This window comes from Pinus tabuliformis, chromosome 4_1 (genome assembly GCF_031772625.1).
Source record: "Pinus tabuliformis cultivar Carrire ecotype Pingquan chromosome 4_1, CPIR1, whole genome shotgun sequence".
In the NCBI taxonomy this organism is placed as follows: domain Eukaryota; kingdom Viridiplantae; phylum Streptophyta; class Pinopsida; order Pinales; family Pinaceae; genus Pinus; species Pinus tabuliformis.
In genome coordinates, this window is record NC_142303.1 from 213,014,766 (window position 1) to 213,037,711 (window position 22,946).

Below are 22,946 nucleotides of genomic sequence, written 5' to 3' on the forward strand. Positions count from 1 at the left end.
AAGCTTGAATATAAAAATTCAAAATATAATTATTTTTTTGATATTTTAAAAAAATTAAGAATTATAAATAATAACTTATGTCTACGTAACATAGTTTATAATTTATCATCATTCAATTAATGGTTTTAAAAAAATAGACTAAACCAAAAATTACTATATATACTATAAGTTTTAATAAAATTAACTAATTTATCATAATATGAATTAAATGATGTCCCAATGATAGGGTATTTTGTTAAGACACTTTGTTATTATTTAAAAATGTGGGCAAAGTCGGAGTCATGTTAAACTGTCATGAGTCATCTTAAGACTCCCATAACGTGGCAAATAAAAAAAAATAAGTTAAATTATATAAAGATGTATTATAATAATATATTTCATAAGTTTTAGAATTTGAAAGATGGATAGGCATGTTTATTTTGGAATTGGGATTTAATAATTTTAATTTAATTATCAATAATCATTATGTGGATGGTAGATATGAATATTCTAAAATATTCTTGGTAGTATACACAAGTCAAAGGTTGAAATTTATTTTCAAAATAAGTATGTCTTCTTTCTCTTTTTCATTAAATTCATTTATTAAAAAAATGCCCCCTATGAAATTTATTAATTAAAAATTTGTCATATGAAATCAGTTATGGTTTTTTGGACATGTAGTATTGATGAGGTAAAGTATTGGTCCATAATATTATAACAAGACTTATTTACAGATTAAGAATCTCCATAATAAAGTGAAATAAATCTCTATAATTAAAATTTTTATTAAATGTTATATATGTTTAATTTATATATGAATACTTTTCTTTATCATTATTAATAATAATAAATACAATAGCTTAATTCACAGAGTGAAAAAGTAAAATCCTCCCTACCACATCAACACAAAAGAAATACGGATAAACTAAACATTGACCATTGACCAACCGAGTACATGATATTATAATTCCTTATCAAATACCAAATCAACGCATTACATGAGATCAACCACCTAAAAGAGACGTGAAACTAAACATTAATGAACATTGACCATAAATATAAGTCTGTGTTTATGCGACATGATATCGTTCATATAGATGAATCAATCACATGGGGAAGGGAGAGTAAAGTTTTGGTATGTCTGTGCAGTGCAGCTTCTCCATTGTGCGATGGCATTCCGCATCGATGGAAGAGATTCTGCATCCTCTCTCCTAATCGGTTTAATTATTGTTGTTGTTAATATTACACTTCATGGACAGATTTACAATGCAGAGGCAGAGACAGAGGCGGCCCCATATAACTGCAGCTCTGAATATGCTGAAGGGAGTACGTTTGAGAGCAATCTGAATATAGTGTTTGCTAGGCTTGTTCAACGCACGAAGCAAACAGGGTTTAACATCTCTGTGTATGGCCAAAGTTCTGACAAAGTATATGGCCTCCTCCAATGCAGGGAAGACATGACAGTCGACCAATGCTACAATTGTTCACAATATGCAACTTATATGCTTAAACAAAATTGTCCGCATGTGACTGGAGGTAGTCTCTGGCCTTTTGAATGCTTCTTACGCTATGAAAACTACAATTTCATCGGGAAAATGGACACACGTTTAGGGTCTATTTACCCTGAGGGCTTCGGTGGGGCCACGGGTGTCTATATTCCAAATAAAAATTTTCAGGCGGATGTTAAAGATTTCTTAAACAGATTATCAGCTGCAGTAGCACTTGAAACGAAACGATCTGCTTTGAGTACTACAGACTCGTCGTCTCAAAATATTTACGGCCTGGTCCAATGCACTAGAGATATATCCAGTAAAGACTGCACAACATGTCTGTCATACGCAATCAATTACATATTCACATCCTCTGTATATGCAGGAGTTCAGTATTGAAGTCAAAGCTGGATATCAAAGGGGAGAAATGTATTTTCATTTGATACAGTGAGGAATCCAAAGCTTACAGGTTATATATCCCATCTACCAAGAAGTTTTTTGTGAGCAAAGATGTTCAATTCATTGAGGAGGAAGCTTGGGATGGAAGCATAGAGAAAACAGTGAATGTTAAAAACTGTTTGTCTCATGATGAAGATGATAAGGAGATGGCTTAAATACATCCCCAAATAGCAGCGCCAATGCAAGGGCAGCAAGAGACACCCTTGACGAGAAATGAAAGTGCTTCTCCAAGCACACCACAAGGAGAAAATTCAAGTGCTTCTTCAAGCACTTGTACACCAAATGAAAGAGGTAAGAAGTTCAGAAATTTAAGTGACATTTATGATGAAGGTATGAATTCTTTGTTTGCTTTATATTGTCATGTTGATGACCCTATTCATTTCGAAGATGCAATTAAGGATAAGAAATGGATAGAAGCTATGGATGAGGAGATCAATGCCATAGAAAGAAACAAGACATGGGATTTGGTTGAACTACCAAAAGGAAAAGAAGTCATTGGAGTTAAATGGGTCTACAAGACCAAAAGTAATGCTGAAGGCAAAATAGAAAGACACAAGGCAAGATTGGTTTTCAAAGGATACAAGCAGCAGTATGGGAGAGATTATGAGGAAACTTTTGCATCGGTTGCAAGAATGGAAATAGTGAGAGCAGTGTTGTCCATAGTAGCACAAAACAAGTGGAAAGTTTACCAAATGGATGTGAAGTCAGCATTCCTAAATGGAGTGTTAAAGGAGGAGGTTTACATTGAACAACCTCTAGGCTATGAAAAGAAAGGCCAAGAGCACAAAGTGTGCAGATTGAAGAAAGCTCTTTATGGGCTGAAGCAAGCACCAAGAGCATGGTACAATAGGATAGATTCCTATCTACTGGAAAATGAATTTGCAAAGTGTGAGGGAGAACCCACCCTCTACATCAAAGAAAAAGATGGTAAAATTCTAATTGTTGTGTTATATGTTGATGATGTTATTTTCACAGGTAATGATGAATATCTCATTGAAAATTTCAAAACAGTCATGAAAGAAGAATTTGAAATGACTGACATGGGTTTGCTGAGATACTTCTTAGGAATAGAAGTAGATCAAAATGAAAATGGAATTTTTATCTCACAAGCAAAATATGTAAATGAAGTATTGGAAAGATTTAACATGTAGGACAGCAAGGCAGCAATCACTCTCACAGTGATGGGATTAAAACTCAACAAAGAGGACAGCAGCAAGGATTTTGATCCTAGTTTGTACAAGAGCATAGTTGGCAGCCTCATGTATTTGACTGCAACTAGGCTAGATATAATGCTTGCTGTTAGTTTAATTTCCAAATTCATGGAGAGGCCAAAAGAAGCACATTGGCAGGCAGCAAAAAGAATTCTGAGGTATGTTAAAGGTACTAAAAGGTTTGGCATTTTATATACTGTCTCAGAATGTTCAAATTTAGTTGGATACACTGATAGTGATTGGGCTGGAAGTGTAGATGATCGAAAAAGCACATCCGGTTATGTTTTTCACATGGGTTCAGGAGCCATTTCATGGGCTTCTAAAAAACAGCCTATTGTAGCATTGTCTACAGCAGAGGCAGAATATGTGGCAGCTACAGCAGTAGCATGTCAAGCAGTTTGGATGAGAAGGATGTTAAGGAGCTTATGCCAAGAGCAAACAAAAGGAACTGTGATTTTTTGTGACAATAACTCAACTATTGCATTATCCAAGAATGTTGTGTTTCATAAGAGAACGAAACACATTGACACAAAGTTTCATTACATCAGGGAATTGGTAAACAATGGAGAAATTGTTTTACAACATTGCAGAACACAAGAGCAGGTCGCAGACATTCTGACCAAGCCATTGGGACAAAAAAGTTTTGAGTTTTTGAGGAAATGTCTGGGTATGACTGATAACCCAGCAGTTAAAATTAAAGGGGAGTGTTGAAATCTAATTTCAAACTGCCGCGTTATCATTTCAGAAAACTGCATTTTTTTTCTTTGCGATGCGATCAAATCGCAAATCGCATGCATGCCCACTACCTCCGTCTGTTCACTTGATTTCTGCCGATTGCGATGTTGTGATGCGATCCAATCGCATATCGCAGATCGCACCCATATGTTTCAAGCCTCCCCCTGTTTTGCACCGAATGCGATTTCGCGATGCGATCAAATCGCAAATCACAAATCGCATAATTCAATGGTTGAAGTATAGGTCTGCAATATCAAATTGACGTGGAGTAAAAGTTTCAATTTGACCGCCAGTAAAACATTTAATGAAATTTACTATGGGTTGGTAAATGTAGGTAAGCTTTTAATTTTATTAGTTTTTTATCCACGGGTGTAGTTTTTGGTTTTTACGAAAAAGTAAAAAGGCATTGTAATGTTTTTCTTTGTGTTGCAGTTCGTTCATTATAAAAAAGGGAACAGCTCGCCGCAATGAATGTAAGAAGAATTTTTCACCAGGTTGAATGTAATGCACAGCAGTGTAAAAAAAGAAAGAGGTTTTTACACAGCAGTAAAAATCTTTTCAAGAAGAGAACGAATGTAAGAAATTTTCCTTACAAAGCATTGTAAATTTTTCTTGAGAGACCGCGTGAGTTTTTGGAACTGCATTTGAAGCAGTCTCTTGTTGTAATCCCTCTGTAAGAGGAAGAATCTTTTGTAGCAGAAATCTTTTAATGAATACAAGTTTTATTGGGCATGTGTGAAACTCTGTTCTGCCCAGAAACAATATTTGCTTCTCAGTGTTAAGATCTTGTGGTAAAACAAAGCATTATCCTGTGTTCATTATTTGTTTTGGAATTAAACAGAAAATTCCCATCAGATATATCCAGTAAAGACTGCACAACATGTCTGTCATACGCAATCAATTTCATATTCACATCCTCTGTATATGCGGGAGTTCAGTATTGGAGTCAAAGCTGCATAGTCTTTAGGGGTTGTGGGTGGCTTGGTTCTCATGTTAACCCTATCCCTATTCGCAACTTGTACAAGAATGAAGGTAATGGTGCCACACGATTCTCTGAGCTCGTAGGCAATGCATGTTATTACAAGGTAGCACATACACGTAACCCATCTAAACCTAGGGTTTGGTAGCTTCTGGCACTGATTGTTTCTGATTTGTTTTTTCCTCTAATAAACATTTTTGTCACATATTTATTATTTCAGGTTAATACAAAATTTTATTTACATATCATATTTCCTAAATCTATTTATGGTTACAAAATGTATATTATGTAATGCTATGCTACAAGATCTCTATAGTTCTTTCATTTACTACCCTATTGATATGCATAAAAGTGAATGATACCTATTTTTGTTGCAATTCTCTTTTTTGATAACATGTTTGCAACGTCATTTTGTTCACAGTACGCATGCTTGTATGTGATTTAATGAAAGCTCTGCTCCAGAATCCAAAACACAGATGCCCCTCATCCATGCAGTAAGAATGTATGGATTAAATTGAAAAAATCTATGTACCCATTCTATAACACTATTTAAGTTCAAATTAGTCTTTAAAATCTCAATACCCAACCATTTTGCACATAATAATGTCCCCCATAATACAATAACTTATGCCCGGCTATTGTGGTAAAACTTGCCCAGTGTCCTTTGGCACTTTATATATGATTACACCGGCCATTAGATGTGTATGTGTGAGTGTCCTGATTGAAGATTCACTTTATATATGATTACACCGGCCATTAGATGTGTATGTGTGAGTGTCCTGATTGAAGATTTGAGTTATTTGAGGTTTTAATAGTTGAATTGCAGACTGGGTCTTTAGATAAGACAAGTATACTATGTTCAATATAATTTTATATTTTCATAATACAGATGATGATGAAGGTGAAGAACTCGTACTCCTCAATAATAATAGACACATAATATTTACTATGGAAACATTACTAGCTTCCACTAAAAATTTTGATAATCAGAACAAGCTTGGAGAAGGAGGATTCAGCCTTGTGTACAAGGTAAGCTGGGTTAAATAAGCTTCAAGTAATGATATTTACTATCTTAAAATAGAGTGATATTCAGGCTATTCTCTTCGCACAATTGACTGTAGATTAGCAGTTTGAAAACAATATATTGGGGAAAGACAATTAAGCTTAATAATTTACTGTCATATACCCCGATAACCTCGCATGTAAAAGTAGGGAGTTAGAAGTTTTTATACAATTACCACAAGTAATTAATCAATTCACAACTACACAAATCATCATTAACCATAGATATACTATTCATTATTACATCAAGTAAATTGCCATCAAAGACAGTAAGTTTCATAACCATTGCATAACCTTTCGTCACCACTGTAATAACATAAACTGTTTCATGAATCCTTGCATCCATTTCTTGATATCCTTAAACATATTAGATAATCATGTACTAAGACATTATAGTTTTCACATCAAAAAAAGAACCATCATCATCAAGGACTCATCATTATCAATGGACACAAAAGGCAATCACACCATTTGAACACCAATTTACCCTGGAAACCCCATAGGGTGAAAACCAGCAAACGTTTAATCTTATTATTAAACGCTCATGAGGGTTTTCACCCCTCACTCAATGGCCTATAAAGGATTCCATCCCTTAACCATTGTTATTGAAATCATTACAATGAATTATCATTATGTTATCACATAACTAGCTAAAAGCTAATACAGTTTTCATGTAATCTTTGACTTACATACCATCACATACAACATCCCTTGTGGCATAATTGTTCTAGCAATGGACAATACTGCAGCTTGAACTCATCTGCATGGACGAATAATCCTTTTCCTGCCAATGTTAAACATTACTTTCCTTTGGCACCAACCGCCATCTTTTCCTGTCAATGCTGTTGACAACAATCTTGGCAACAAGATTAGCTACAATATCAATAATTCATTAAACAACCTCTAAAATGATCTTTTATCATCTACTCATCTGCATGAGCAAGTATAACATACTAACTAACTAGTACATCTATTCAAGTAAATTCTTGTTCTACTTTTCACAACGCTTATTCACACTGGTGCATATCTCTCTCTAAGAGATCTAACCATTAGTTTACAAGTCCATGTTTCTTTTTAAAACATATAACACAATGGTTATGTTTACATACCAAGTAACAACTATTGTTCTGCGCCTTGCACATGCGTTCCTTTCACATAGTTATTTTCAAGAAATTAGCATAGTTTTGTTAACCTACAAAGAACACATCTCCATAACACAACGACTGTTCTTTGAGCATCCATTAGCTTATCCTAATAGCCCCTCTTTAGTATATGCAGTGCACATAATCTTTTAATAATACAAGTATGGGTTTTCAATATATTAGGAACACTATTATATATATTTTTAAAGAAAGAACCACTATTTTGTTTCCAAGAAAACTCTCCTGGAACCCTTCATCCTCATACCTTATGTATGCACTCTTTTACCAAAAAGAAACTGCAGAAACGAATAACTATGTGCCTAAAAGCACGTCACTAGCTAACTTCCTCATGCATGTAACGCATTTTCAAAACAACAAAAGTTAGCTAAAACCATAAAGCATTTAACACAAGATTCACATGTAGTATTTCTAAAGAAATCTACATTTTTACTTAATGAGGTAAAACTACATATTTACCTGGCTCTTACATCCTTGCATTTTCTTCCGAGGAAGCGAGAAAGTTACTTATCTTGTTCATCGTAATCCACCTTGCCTCCATCACCGTTGCTTTGGAAGCCATATCCGCCAGAGACACGGATCCGCAGTTGCTCTGCGAGTTCACGCCCCTGATTTGAGGTAGAATTATGAAGTGCCAACTGCGTTGAGCGTTGATCAAACACGCGACCTTCATATATTCAGGTAACCCTCTCCAAACAGAGATACAAAGTAACGTGGACGGAACACACGATTCATATATTCAGTACGCCCTCTCAACCAAAACACAGACAGAGACACACGACGATCTCTCAACAAGTATACAGATACAGAGGCAACAGCATTGTCGACCGAACACACAATGCAAAGAAGAAAAAACAAGCTTGCTTGCGACTGGAATAATGGTCTCAGGATGTACACACTCAGAGGACAGGGTAACCTCGCCTGTGGATCTTTGTCCCTGCCTCTCACTATTCTAACGCTTGCAATTACAGGGCGGCCAGACCTGTGACTTCACAACTGCATTCATTTTGCTAACAGTTGAAACCGAAAAGAGCAAAAGAAGCTGCAGCAACTGCCTCACCTTCTCAGCGATTCCTCAGGCTTCAAATCCAAATACACGCAGAAGATAACTTTTACTGCCAACATATTTTCTGGGTGTTCTTACGCCTTCAGTCAATGGATACATATAATGATTTCAGAGAATTCGTAACCTAAATTCAGAATACGATTTTTTTTACTTGCAAACGAAAGATCCGAAATACATCCACCTCCTCTGCCGAGTCCCTGCTCCCAAATGGGAAACCTTAACACAAGGCAGCAGCGCCCGCCTCTCGTGGAACGCACAATACCCGCATTTAATGAAGCGTTAAGGTATACCACTTGTCACTTAATTAGCGCCCCAAACAGAATACCAAGAATCCAAGAATCAGTTCCGAATGTTAACTATTCATAACTGATAATTTACGCTGAGTTACCACGTACCTTCGGTTTACAACCGACCCGTAAATATCTCATACGGTTTATTATGACGAGTTACCCGGTAGGGATATTACATACTCCCCCCCTTAACAGGAACACCGTCCTCGGTGTTCTTCTTTCATCGGAACTTGATATTTTACTCGTGATATACCATCTAAACCACACAAAATGTGATCCTTCCTCTTTAAAATCAAAGTTTTCATTCTAAGAAATGACAACAAACAAAATAGTAATGATATAGTCATAAGAAATATCATTAGTTATAAGCATCAATAGTTGCAAAAATATGCAACTTCTAATCGCCACCACTTGGCCCTTATTCATTCATAATAAACAATTCTCTATGTCAACTTACCATTACTTACCATCTATTCTTGGAAATCATGAATACTTCCATGTAAGCCTTTTAATAGTGGTTGGACAATTCTTCAACCCTCCATGGTAAGTAATTTCCGTAATGTATGACTAACAAATTCAATCGTGTTAGTCCCAATATTCTGAGTCAAATGAGATACTTTTGACTAGCAATCAATTGTGCAATGTTAGATGCTTTCTAAATCACAGTACTTTTACAAGTACTTAAAGAGCACTAACACTAATCATCAAATGATAAATCACTGCTCACGTGCACACTGAACGAATTCTCACTAAAGACATCCGCAAAGTGCTTCTAGATGTACCAAAAGAGCACCTAGCTCTCTAATCATCAAAACAGTCAATCACTGCATTATTTGAAAATGGTCTTAGCCCCTACTAAGACGTTTACAAGATTAATAATATGGTAAAGGAATTAAAATTTCCAACAACTCCTCATTGAAAATTAAACTCATTTCTTGTTAAAAGTGCATAACACATTTCACACAACTATATATAGAATTTATTTTCAACATATCATATAACTGATTCATTCATTTCTTTAGCTATGAGCACCATAATAGGCTAAAGAATTCCCAACTCATGGGAACTGGTTTCCACAACCAAATCGAGTCATTTTCACATCCAGACAGTTTCTTCGATAGAGACCTTACCAGGTCTAACATAGAATTCCACTGGCCAACCAGCTCAAGAATTCCAGAGATAGGAAATCTGGGCAGACAAGTACCATCAACCCCTCCGGGCAGGTAGCTGCCATCAACCCAACTCCGGGCAGACAAGTACCATCAACCCCTCCAGGCAGGTAGTTGCCATCAACCCAAGGAATTCCAGCCTTTCACAATCTGGGCAGACAAGTACCATCAACCCCTTCGGGCAGGTAACTGTCATCAACCCAACTATCTGCAACTGTCTGGCATGTTAAATTTCTCTGTTACCAATCGTTCCCAAAGTAATTTACATAATGAACCATATAATCATTATCATTAACAAAATAAACATGCATGTAGACCATGCATTTACACTAATCCCTCATCATGGGTCCACAACATCTAGATTGATGGGAAGCATATCCATCATACATGTTGTATGCATGGAAATTTCCCAAATAACATAATTCATGCATATCATATAACATCATTCTTTCTCATTTATGATTGCAACTCACACTGCAGCAATTTACGTGATGAGTTTTCTTGTTGCCATTAAGCTACCACTACTTAATCCCATCAGCAACGTTAGTTATAAATATGCATCAGTTAACATGTATTCAATTTCCAAGCATTTTCATGCATACAATATTGTCATGTATAAAAGCATATACAAATACTCATTAATGTATAAATGTCAACAACAGTTGAGTTAATACTCTCAGCATTCCCAATTTTGCCATAGTCTGTTGTTCTAATTCAAATCATCATTAATGGAGTATTATCTTACGTTTACTATGGCTAGTTTTAGTCATGCATCGTTAGTGTAATTAAACATAATTTCTCTAACATACAAGAACATAACTCTTATGTCACAATGACTAATCCTTGTTCATACCATTGCTTATCATATAAGCCCTTCTTTAATGTATGCAACACTTATTCCCTTCACTAGAAGACTACCATCATTTTATACAACAAACCACATACCTCTTTCTTAAAGGAGGTCATTTTAACCTCATTCTTCTATCTTCCCTTTCAGGGAATTATTAAAGATATCCATCTTTAGGCATAAAAATCAAGATATAAAAACAAGGTTTACTTATCCTTTATGCATCAAAATCAAGCAATCAACACAGCTCATCCAACAAGACAATCTCTCCAAGAGATTATTATTTTCAAGGAAGCTAACATGACCACTTTCTCTAAGTACACACAGACTCAATAATTCCAAAGTCACAATAGCTACCAATATGCAACATGTGTTCTCCTAACACAATTACTTTACTTCAATGCACATAGTTCTTTTCATGAAACAAGTAAGGATTTTGGTTCTTGTATGAACACTATTCTAATGTGTCTTTAAGGGAAAGAACCTCTATTTTTATTTTCAAGAGAACTCTCATAAAATCCTTCATCTTCATACATGAAGTATGCACACTCTTCTAGAATGAGACTATATTTAAGTATATATATAATACACTCTTTCTTCAAGAAAGTTAGATATGAATATCTATGTGCCTAGAAGCACATCTTTAGCTATCTTTATCATGCATGTAATGCATAATCGTTTCACTAGAACTTAGAAACTAACTAGAATCATAATGCAATTAGTATATATATATATATATATCTATATATATATATATATATATATATATATATATATATATATATATATATATATATATATATATATATATTTTCCAAGAAGCTTTTATCAAATAAAGATACATACTTTAATTCAAGAAAACTTGGCCACCTTCCATGCTATGTCCTCGGGACATTTATATACCTCATCCTCTTTTCTCAAGAAGATACTTTGGCTATATTTAGCAAGGATTTTATAGACAAGAGACAAGCATTCCTCACACAAGACTCACATGTAGTCTTTCTAGGAGGAACTACCTATTTCCTTTACTAAGAAAAACATACAAAATAATCAATCTTGAACTGCATGCATTAACGCATTTTCTTTACCAAGAAAATCTATAAAAGAACCATTCTTTTACTGCATGCATTCACATACTTTCTCTACTAAGAGATCATATAAAACATTCATACATGTTCTTCAAGAAAGTGAGCAAGATACTTATCTTATCCTTGGATCAACATGCATAACTAACAAATTAAACCACCCTTACCGGAAGCAATTGCTCTACTTATGCAATTAGAAGCATAATCTCCTAAGTGTCACACATGCACCCGAGTTACCACTTGATGCTAGATGCAACAACTATCATAACACTACTATGCGACCCTTTTCAGAATAATGACTTCAAGGAGACATTACGAAAATCATTAACATCAACACACTATAGTTATCATTTTCCAACTCCTTAAGCATGGTCAAGGGAATACTCACATGCACATCGAGCGCTTATCTAGTCGTCCCCAGACTTAGAGTCTTCTGCAAGATTCTGATACTCCAAACTTGCTCTATCTGGTCATCACCAGACTTAGCGATTCTTTTTCCCATCTCCGTCTGTCCCTACAGCACGGTCTCCTTCCTACTCCTTGCTTCCATTTCCTTTGGAAGCATCTATAGTTGGGGAAGGTAATTAGAGTTTACTGACAACTGTATTAACACAGGTAGTCTATTTATGAATAATTATCACATGTTATTATACCATGAATGGGTCCTAGAAATGTTACCCACTGAACATGCCTCTACAATTAACTTCACACTGGAATGCAACATGCATACGAAATCCATCATTCCCATAGTAGAGATAAATTCAACCATCATTAAATCAAGGCTCCAATGGTTTTTATCTCCCAACAAGTAATGATTACCACAAACACATACCATGCTAATGGATTTCAATTAATTAGAGGGTAATCATCATTAAATCTATTAAGACATAAGCATATACTATTCATCATGCATTCTCATGGTGAATAAAATTAAGAACTCTTCTCATGAACAACTGGACTATAGCACAGAGAGAGTAAAAATCTTCATACACACATTCCATGCATGTGACATCAATCAACCTTCACTTATTTTCGAATTGTAATAATCTTAAGTCCAATTGAATTAATGCATATAAGTTATATGGGTTAGTCATACAACACTAACCAATCTCACTACCAATCGTCTTCATGCATTCATGACAAGACTGAATCAAAAGTTAGTTATGACAACCATGTCTCGCTGCTTGACTCAATGCATGTTTTCATTATCTAAGGGGTTCTTCTAATGTCCTTTTAAAACAATTTGTCATCCTATTCAAGGATGTTCCCCATAATTTATATTCATGCATTGACTCATTAAGTTTTGTTCATTGTAACTTCAATTTTGTTTAATGAATATATCATTGTTATTACCATATTTGCAAATCAAAAGCTGGTAGTTCGTTGTCACTTTCCTCAATGACTGTTCAATATTGTTCTTACGTGTAATGAGTGTTTAATATTGTTCGTAAGTGCGACAAAAGTTTCATTGTCTTTTTCCCTCATCAGGAATCCAATGTTATGAATGTAGTTATGCAACAACTTTATTACTTACTACTCAAAGCAGTTATAAATATGAATCACACATATCATGCCAAAATAGTGTACTATGTAAATCAATATGTGAATGATTAAACTCATACCTGAGTTAATGCCCACTAACGGCGTACCTAAATTCATTTTCCGCTTACCAATTTCCAAAGTCACCAGTACTGCAACCTTTAGCTCTGATACCACTTGTCATATACCCCGATAACCTCACATGTAAAAGTAGGGAGTTAGAAGTTTTTATACAATTACCACAAGTAATTAATCAATTCACAACTCCACAAATCATCATTAACCATAGATATACTATTCATTATTACATCAAGTAAATTGCCATCAAAGACAGAAAGTTTCATAACCATTGCATAACCTTTCGTCACCACTGTAATAACATAAACTGTTTCATGAATCCTTGCATCCATTTCTTGATATCCTTAAACATATTAGATAAGCATGTACTAAGACGTTATAGTTGTCACATCAAATAAAGAACCATCATCATCAAGGACTCATCATTATCAATGGACACAAAAGGAAATCACACCATTTGAACACCAATTTACCCTGGAAACCCCGTAGGGTGAAAACCAGCAAACGTTTAATCTTATTATTAAACGCTCGTGAGGGTTTTCACCCCTCACTCAATGGCCTATAAGGGATTCCATCCCTTAACCATTGTTATTGAAATCATTACAATGAATTATCATTATGTTATCACATAACTAGCTAAAAGCTAATACAGTTTTCATGTAATCTTTGACTTACATACCGCCACATACAACATCCCTTGTGGCATAATTGTTCTAGCAATGGACAATACTGCAGCTTGAACTCATCTGCATGGACGAATAATCCTTTTCCTGCCAATGTTAAACATTACTTTCCTTTGGCACCAACCGCCATCTTTTCCTGTCAATGCTGTTGACAACAATCTTGGCAACAAGATTAGCTACAATATCAATAATTCATTAAACAACCTCTAAAAATGATCTTTTATCATCTACTCATCTGCATGAGCAAGCATAACATACTAACTAACTAGTACATCTATTCAAGTAAATTCTTGTTCTACTTTTCACAACGCTTATTCACACTGGTGCATATCTCTCTCTAAGAGATCTAACCATTAGTTTACAAGTCCATGTTTCTTTTTAAAACATATAACACAATGGTTATGTTTACATACCAAGTAACAACTATTGTTCTGCGCCTTGCACATGCATTCCTTTCACATAGTTATTTTCAAGAAATTAGCATAGTTTTGTTAACCTACAAAGAACACATCTCCATAACACAACGACTGTTCTTTGAGCACCCATTAGCTTATCCTAATAGCCCCTCTTTAGTATATGCAGTGCACATAATCTTTTAATAATACAAGTATGGGTTTTCAATATATTAGGAACACTATTATATATATTTTTAAAGAAAGAACCACTATTTTGTTTCCAAGAAAACTCTCCTGGAACCCTTCATCCTTATACCTTATGTATGCACTCTTTTACCAAAAAGAAACTGCAGAAACGAATAACTATGTGCCTAAAAGCACGTCACTAGCTAACTTCCTCATGCATGTAACGCATTTTCAAAACAACAAAAGTTAGCTAAAACCATAAAGCATTTAACACAAGATTCACATGTAGTATTTCTAAAGAAATCTACATTTTTACTTAATGAGGTAAAACTACATATTTACTTGGCTCTTACATCCTTGCATTTTCTTCCGAGGAAGCGAGAAAGTTACTTATCTTGTTCATCGTAATCCACCTTGCCTCCATCACCGTTGCTTTGGAAGCCATATCTGCCAGAGACACGGATCCGCAGTTTCTCTGCAAGTTCATGCCCCTGATTTGAGGTAGAATTATGAAGTGCCAACTGCGTTGAGCGTTGATCAAACACGCGACCTTCATATATTCAGGTAACCCTCTCCAAACAGAGATACAAAGTAACGTGGATGGAACACACGACCTTCATATATTCACTACGCCCTCTCAACCAAAACACAGACAGAGACACACGACGATCTCTCAACAAGTATACAGATACAGAGGCAACAACATTGTCGACCGAACACACAATGCAAAGAAGAAAAAACAAGCTTGCTTGCGACTGGAATAATGGTCTCAGGATGTACACACTCAGAGGACAGGGTAACCTCACCTGTGGATCTTTGTCCCTGCCTCTCACTATTCTAACGCTTGCAATTACAGGGCGGCCAGACCTGTGACTTCACAACTGCATTCATTTTGCTAACAGTTGAAACCGAAAAGAGCAAAAGAAGCTGCAGCAACTGCCTCACCTTCTCAGCGATTCCTCAGGCTTCAAATCCAAATATTCCTCAGGCTTCAAATCCAAATACACGCAGAAGATAACTTTTACTGCCAACATATTTTCTGGGTGTTCTTACGCCTTCAGTCAATGGATACATATAATGATTTCAGAGAATTCGTAACCTAAATTCAGAATACGAGTTTTTTTACTTGCAAACGAAGGATCCGAAATACATCCACCTCCTCTGCCCAGTCCCTGCTCCCAAATGGGAAACCTTAACACAAGGCAGCAGCGCCCGCCTCTCGTGGAACGCACAATACCCGCATTTAATGAAGTGTTAAGGTATACCACTTGTCACTTAATTAGCGCCCCAAACAGAATACCAAGAATCCAAGAATCAGTTCCGAATGTTAACTATTCATAAGTGATCATTTAAGCTGAGTTACCACTTACCTTCGGTTTACAACCGACCCGTAAATATCTCATAAGGTTTATTATGACGAGTTACCCCGTAGGGATATTACATATACCAAACTTCTATACTGTAGGGAACTACACTAGATGGAAAAGAAATAGCCGTGAAAACACTGTCGTTCACATCTATGCAAGGAATAAAAGAGTTTTTAGATGAAGTTAAACTTGGAGCCGAAATTCAACATAGAAATCTTGTATGCCTACTGGGCTGCTGCGTAGAGGGATCAAATCTTATTATGAAAGTAGACAGAAAATTAAAATTATCACTGTTTCACCAAGGATATTCAGATTATGCCAAGTTAATTAATGTCATGCACCGATACAGACCCAAACAGACGAAACCAGCTTGATTGGGGAAAGCGTTACAATATAATAATGTGAGTAGCTCGTTACCGCGCTACCGCGCATTATTCATCGGGATGTTAAAGCAAGCAATGTGTTGTTGGACGAGGAACTGAACCCTAAGCTAGAGGATTTCGGCTTAGCAAGACTTTTTCCCAAACTCACATCAGTACTGCAAAAGTTGTTGGAACTTAGTGAGATTTCAATACCCTCATTACTCTGTTAATGCAGATGTTTTACTGTGCTCGTTTTACTTCAACGGGGTTTTGCATTCTTGGTTATGCGTTTTTATGATTTGGGGATTTATCAAATAACTTATCATCTCCCATTTCTAAATTTTTTTCCTTAATTTATGATATTCAAGAAAAGGTGGGGTTTTGCATTTTTTGCCTTAATTTTATGATCTGGGGATGGATTGACAATCTTGGTTGCAGCTATGCTTCCTTTTCAAATAACTTATCATTTCCCATTTCTAAATTTTTGCCTTAATTTATGATATTTGACATTGTACTCTGTATATGCAGCGGTTATATGCCACCAGAGTATGCTATGTTGGTGCAAGTATCTGTAAAAACTGATGTTTATAGTTTTGGTGTTCTTGTCCTCGAAATTATCATAGGAAGAAAGAACACTGATTACAATTTGCCACCTGAAATGCAGATTCTTTTGGGATGGGTAAGATACAATTTCCCTTTTATTCCCAACTGAGCATATCCAATTTCCCTTAATTAAGTTAAGACCATGCTATTTAGTTCATATACAAACGTATCAGGGATACCCATGACGATATTGAGGATGTGTTGTCCACTGTGTATATATCCAGAATGACGAAGCCTCTGTGATTATGCAGATATGGAAGTCATATGAAGCTGGAAACATTGTGGGGATAATTGATGGAGCAATTAGTGAAACGTGCGATGAAAATCAAGCGGTGAGATGCATTCAGGTTGGTCTTTTGTGTTTACAAGCCGAATCGTCACTTCGTCCACCAATGTCGACAGTTACTTCGATGCTGTCACTTGATTCCATTACGGACATACCGGATCCCACAAAGCCTGCATTTGTGAGTTCTCATGTTTCCCCAAATTCCGTGTCTACCAATTATGGGTTCTCACATGCGTCTGCGTCTGCTTCTGCTTCTGCATCTGGATCTAACGCCACTGATTCCATTACTGAATTGGTGCCCAGGTAATGGTAAATATGCAGTGATTTAACAGACACATTCAGTAATGTTGTGACAGTATATTCAACCATGGCAGAGATAGCACTACTTTATTATATTGTGTTCAAACTATGGAATATAATGATGAATTTATTTTTAAATGGACGATAGTGAATGTGAGTAATTTGATGGATTTAATTTTCGTAAAATTATTAATAAAAGTTATAAACTATCTTTAATTATATAATTGTTTTATTATTTTGTCTGATATTTTTTATAGTAAATTTTTAGTTAGTTACATTTGAAAAAGGCAAGGAAAAGGAAAATGATGTAATTGGAAAAAAAAAATGTGTAATGTTATATATATTTTATTTTTATTTTTTTAGGAAAGTGGAAAGTGATATATATGTTATAGATATTGTTTTATTATTTTGTCAGTTAGTTACATTTGAAAAAGGTAAGGAAAAGGAAAAGGAAAAGGAAAAGGAAAATGGAAAAAGATATAATTGAAAAAAAAATCCTGTAATGTTATATATATTTTATTTTTATTTTTTTATGAAAGTAGAAAATAATGTATATGTTATAGATATTTTTTTTTTTGGAAAGTAGAAAAAAAATAAAAAAATTAATGTTTGTTTATTTATTTTGTTTTTTTATATGAGAATTTTGTTAATTTGGATTTGAAAGTTATATATATATATATATATATATATATATATATATATATAGATATAATTGTTAATTTATAAAATATATATCTTATTCATTTTTGTTTCTGTTTGTTATTTTTGTTGTTTTTTAATCAAACTCTTTCTTGTCTTTTTCTTCTCATTTCACATAGTGTTGTTGTTGTGTTTTATTTGGTGTTTGGTCTTTTTGTTTTTGCTCAATAATTTTATATTTTCGGTAGGTGAAATAAGGATGTTCACAAATATTCTATGACACTCAACACATGGAAGTGGGAAACTCCAAATTCATTTAAAGTTTCTCTACATTTTCATTGAGCATGGCCAAGCTTGCCAATTTGCACTTGCAATGTATACGTTTTCATTGAGAATGGGCAAGCTTGCCAATTTGCACTTGCAATGTATCTAAAAATCTTAAGTAGCAACCAAGACCTGTCTCTTTATTCCTCAATTTGGTTATCCTTTTACCAAGTGACCCTCATGGTTATGTTTCCTCCACCTTAAATGTTCACCTTTCTCTTCTTTATTCTCAATATGGTTGTCCTTTTACCAAGTGATCCTTGTGGCTTTGCTTCCTTCACCTTGATGTTCACCTTTGTCTTCCTCTAGTGTAGGGCTGCATATTCACAAACATTCCATGTCACTCATCTCATGAAAGTAGGAAACACCAAATTCATTCAAGCTCTCTTCGCTTCTCATGATAATGTGATATTAGCACATGAGACAAATGAACCCAGTGCTTCATAATGTGATGATAGGTTTTGTGTTGTGGATGAAAAAATAGCATGCACTTTAATGCCCATTGAAGTCAATCTTTTCAATCTAATGCGAGACTAGGATTGGATAATGTGACAATACTATGAGCCAAATAAGCATAAGATTTGATAATGTGATGCGAAGGTTTGTGATATTCATGTAAAGCCTAATATCAAAGTTTACAATGTCCTTTAATCTCCATTAAGTGAAGTATTTAGACATAATGGGATATCACTTTCAAATGAAGTGATCCACATGTATCCTTTTAACTATAGATTTGAGTTAATTGAGGTTCAATGGCCAACTTTATTAGTTGAATCACATACTTGGTCTTTCAAGGTTCAGTGGCCAAGTTTAATTATTCAATATACTTTTATATTTATATTTAATTTATTTTCATAATTGATCTATAAACTGTTGTGGATATCTCATTGGCCAATTCATCACACAAATCTTTTAAAATATATTAGAAAAATCAAAATCTAGACTCTGAGGATTTATTTTTCCTTAGATTCTTGGATATGTTAATTGTTTTTATTGCATATGTATGGAAATGATAATTATGTAGAAAATAGAGAACAATGAAATAAAACTCACGAACCACAAATTAACACAAGATATAACCTCAAAAACCCTTTTAGGAGAAAACCCAACTAAAAGGTGAGGCTGTTATGCTCTTTTTCTATGCATGGAAAATAGATGCAAGTACAAAGAGAGAGACATGTGGTGCGTGGAATGCTATAATGCACAAACCATATCTATTTTCTATCTCCTCTCTCTACTCCACTCTCATCTACTCTACTCATCTATGGAACAAAATGCACTCCCATAAAATGGAATCCATTTTCCTCCTAGTGGCCCGATTATAACATAACTTGATAGCCTACTAGTGGTTAAGTTTGAATCCTTCAACTCTTAACTAGAGTTACAATATGGAGTCTTCTAAAGTAATCTTCATCGTGATCTCTTGGAAATCCTGTTTTCCATGAATAATGAGGGATGAAATGTCATCCTCTCAAATTATGGTGGTCAAAAAAGGAAGGTCAACTTCCAATTGACATAATTTTTGCATAAAGACTCCAATTGAGATGATTCTTATGTGATTGGAAAGGTATATGTGTCTAAGGTTCCATGCTAAATTAGTAAAGTTTTACTAGTCCCATCAAACTGCTTGTACAAGGTTTCTAGACCCCAATTTTCCAAACTAGGTCCCATTGAGAAAAATGGTCCTTTGCACACAAGGGAAGAACATAGATATGATAGAGTAGGACCAAGGGGGAGAAAGCTCATTGGCCTAATAGTAGGGGGAGAGAATTAGAATTACAAGGAGGTTAAAGTGAGGAATCCTGCTACAAAAACTGAACCAAAGAAGGGAACAGAGAAGTGATAACCAAAATTCCAGATTGGACAGATCAGAGATACCATGGAAAGAATCCAATCCTAGAATGAATTGTAGGGTTTGTGAATAAAAATCCAAACCAAAGTGGTAGAGCACCTTGGGATAGGGGGTTGAAATTCAACATAGAAGTCTGGTATGCCTATAGTGTTGTTGCGTAGAGAAATCAGAAAGATTGTTGGTCTATGAATACTTACCCAATAAGAGCCTTGATCAAATTTGATTCGGTGAGTGGCTTCCATTTTATTATGAAAGTATATGGAAAATTAAAATTATTATTATTTAAACAAGGATATTCAGGTTATGCCAAATTAATTAATGTCATGCATGGATACATACCCAATCAAACACAGCTAGCTTGATTGGGGGAAGCGTTATAATATAATAATGGGAGTAGCTCGTGGACTTCTCTATATTCATCAAGACTCGAGACCGCGCATTATTCATGGGGATGTTAAAGCAAGCAATGTGTTGTTGGATGAGGAACTGAACCCTAAGGTAGCAGATTTCGGTTTAGCTAGGCTTTTCAGTGATAACCAAACTCACATCAGTACTGCAAGAGTTGTTAGAACTTAGTGAGATTTCAATACAATCATTACTCTCACACGTTGTTAATGCAGATGTTTTACTGTATGTTGATTTTATTAAAAAAAACACGCTACCTTTTTGTATTAAGAAAAGAGTAGTACATTGTCTAGGTCTTTTCTTTTTCATTTACCTATAAAAAAAAAATTGACTGGATTTGTCTAAGTTATTAACCATTCAGTAAAGGACAGTTAAGTCACTTTTGCTTAAAATACAATTTGACTAGCGATTGTTAGGTTACTTTTGCTTAAAATACAATTTGTTAAAATTGATTTACAATATGGATTAACTTATAAAAAAATATATATCACTATAATTTTTATATAATTTTTGGAATTTGAAAATTATACTAAATTGAGATATTTTATTTTTTGAATAGTTGTGAAGGTATGATAAATTTTAAGTATATTTTTTATTATATGAATATAAAAGATAAAATTTTATCATTAAATTGATTGGAAATGAAAGTAAAGATTTATATTTTTTTGTTTCTTAAGTTGTGAGCCATGAGATAATTACACATTTAATCTTTCGTTTGAGAAATTATGATTCAAAGACATTTAAGTCATCAAAATCACTTGAAGATTGCCCCTGGCTTGGTCACACCTGCTCTTAACATAACTTACTCTATAAAATTGCAAAAGAATAATTTTCACATTCTAAAATGTTTTAAAGGTACACCCAATAACCGTCATAAAAATAAAAACTCAAATTATTAAAAATAGAAAAGAAAAAAATTAAATCAAATTATAGAAAATATATTATAATTTTTTTTAATTAAAAATTAAAACTACCATAATACTATGCCTAATGCTATGCCTATGGTTAATATAGTGTTTTGACAAAAACATAATTTATAATATATGATTTAGTTAATAACTTAAAAAGTGAGATGAAACCTAAAAATAAGATGCATTGTATAAATCTGCGCATATTTGGAGCTTCCACATGAGTAAGAGTCTAGCTTGAAACGACTTTGGCACATCCAAAAGAGTTGACTGAATAAGTCGACAACCTCTTAATTCTTGATTTTGACTCCACCATGGAGTACATACCACAGAAGAATTCTTGATGGGACTCTTCTCTTGACCCTAACTTCATCAAGGGGGCAGACACGGCAACCAAGAAAATCTGTTCCATATAACACCCAACGCCTAGATCTAGACCTAACACCTAACCCCTGGACCTCTATAACACCTAGACCTATGCTCAACGCTGGAAAATAAGACGTTGATTGAAGAAAATCTGATCCACATATAAGTATGATGTTTTTTCGTTTCAAAACCCAAAAGCTCAAAGCTATGAGCGTATTACCAACTCCAAGATTTATTTGATTTGCTATCAAGTTAATACCGTAGACATGTTGTAACCTAATAATACTAATAAAAAAATTAAGAGATAGGAAAAAAATTAATAATCACAGTTATCAATATAATATTTATAATTAATAAAATATTTTAATTCGATTAAATTACCTAAAATAAAATAAAAAATTAATAATTATAAGAGATAGGAAAAAGTTAATAATTATAATTATCAATACAACATTTATAATTAATAAAACATTTTAAGTTGATTAAATTACATAAAATAAAATAAAAATAATTATAAGTATAATTATAACTAATTATTAAAATATTTTAAGTCTGAATTTATTAAGTGTTTAAAGATCAAATTTTTTGAAATACAATTTTTTTTTTTAAATAAAAGAAAATTTTAATATTTGATAGATAAAGATAAAATCAAATTATGTTATTATAATTAGTATCCAAAAGATATTTGGTTTTGATAATGAACCACACTTGTTCATTATGGATTATGTGATTTCTATTGAAAGACTGTGCTTAATTCATTATGGATCATAGAAGCTTGAATATAAAAATTCAAAAAATATGTTATTATAATTATTTTTTTATATTTTAAAAAAATTAAGAATTATAAATAATAACGTATGTCGACCTAACATAGTTTATAATTTATCATCATTCAATTAATGGTTTAAAAAGATTAGACTAAGCCAAAAATTACTATATATACTATAAGTTTTAATAAAATTAACTAATTTATCATAGTATGAATTAAATGATGTCCCAATGATAGGGTATTTTGTTAAGACACTTTGTTATTATTTAAAAATGTGGGCAAAATCCGAGTCATGTTAAACTCTCATGACTCCCATAACCTAGCAAATAAAAAAAAGATAAGTTAAATTATA

General features: G+C 34.0%; 1 pseudogene; it reads left to right on the forward strand.

Annotated features, from left to right (window-relative positions):
- Nucleotides 1–1,148: 1,148 nt before the first annotated feature.
- Nucleotides 1,149–17,338, forward strand: LOC149174982 (cysteine-rich receptor-like protein kinase 19; annotated as a pseudogene).
- Nucleotides 17,339–22,946: the final 5,608 nt, after the last annotated feature.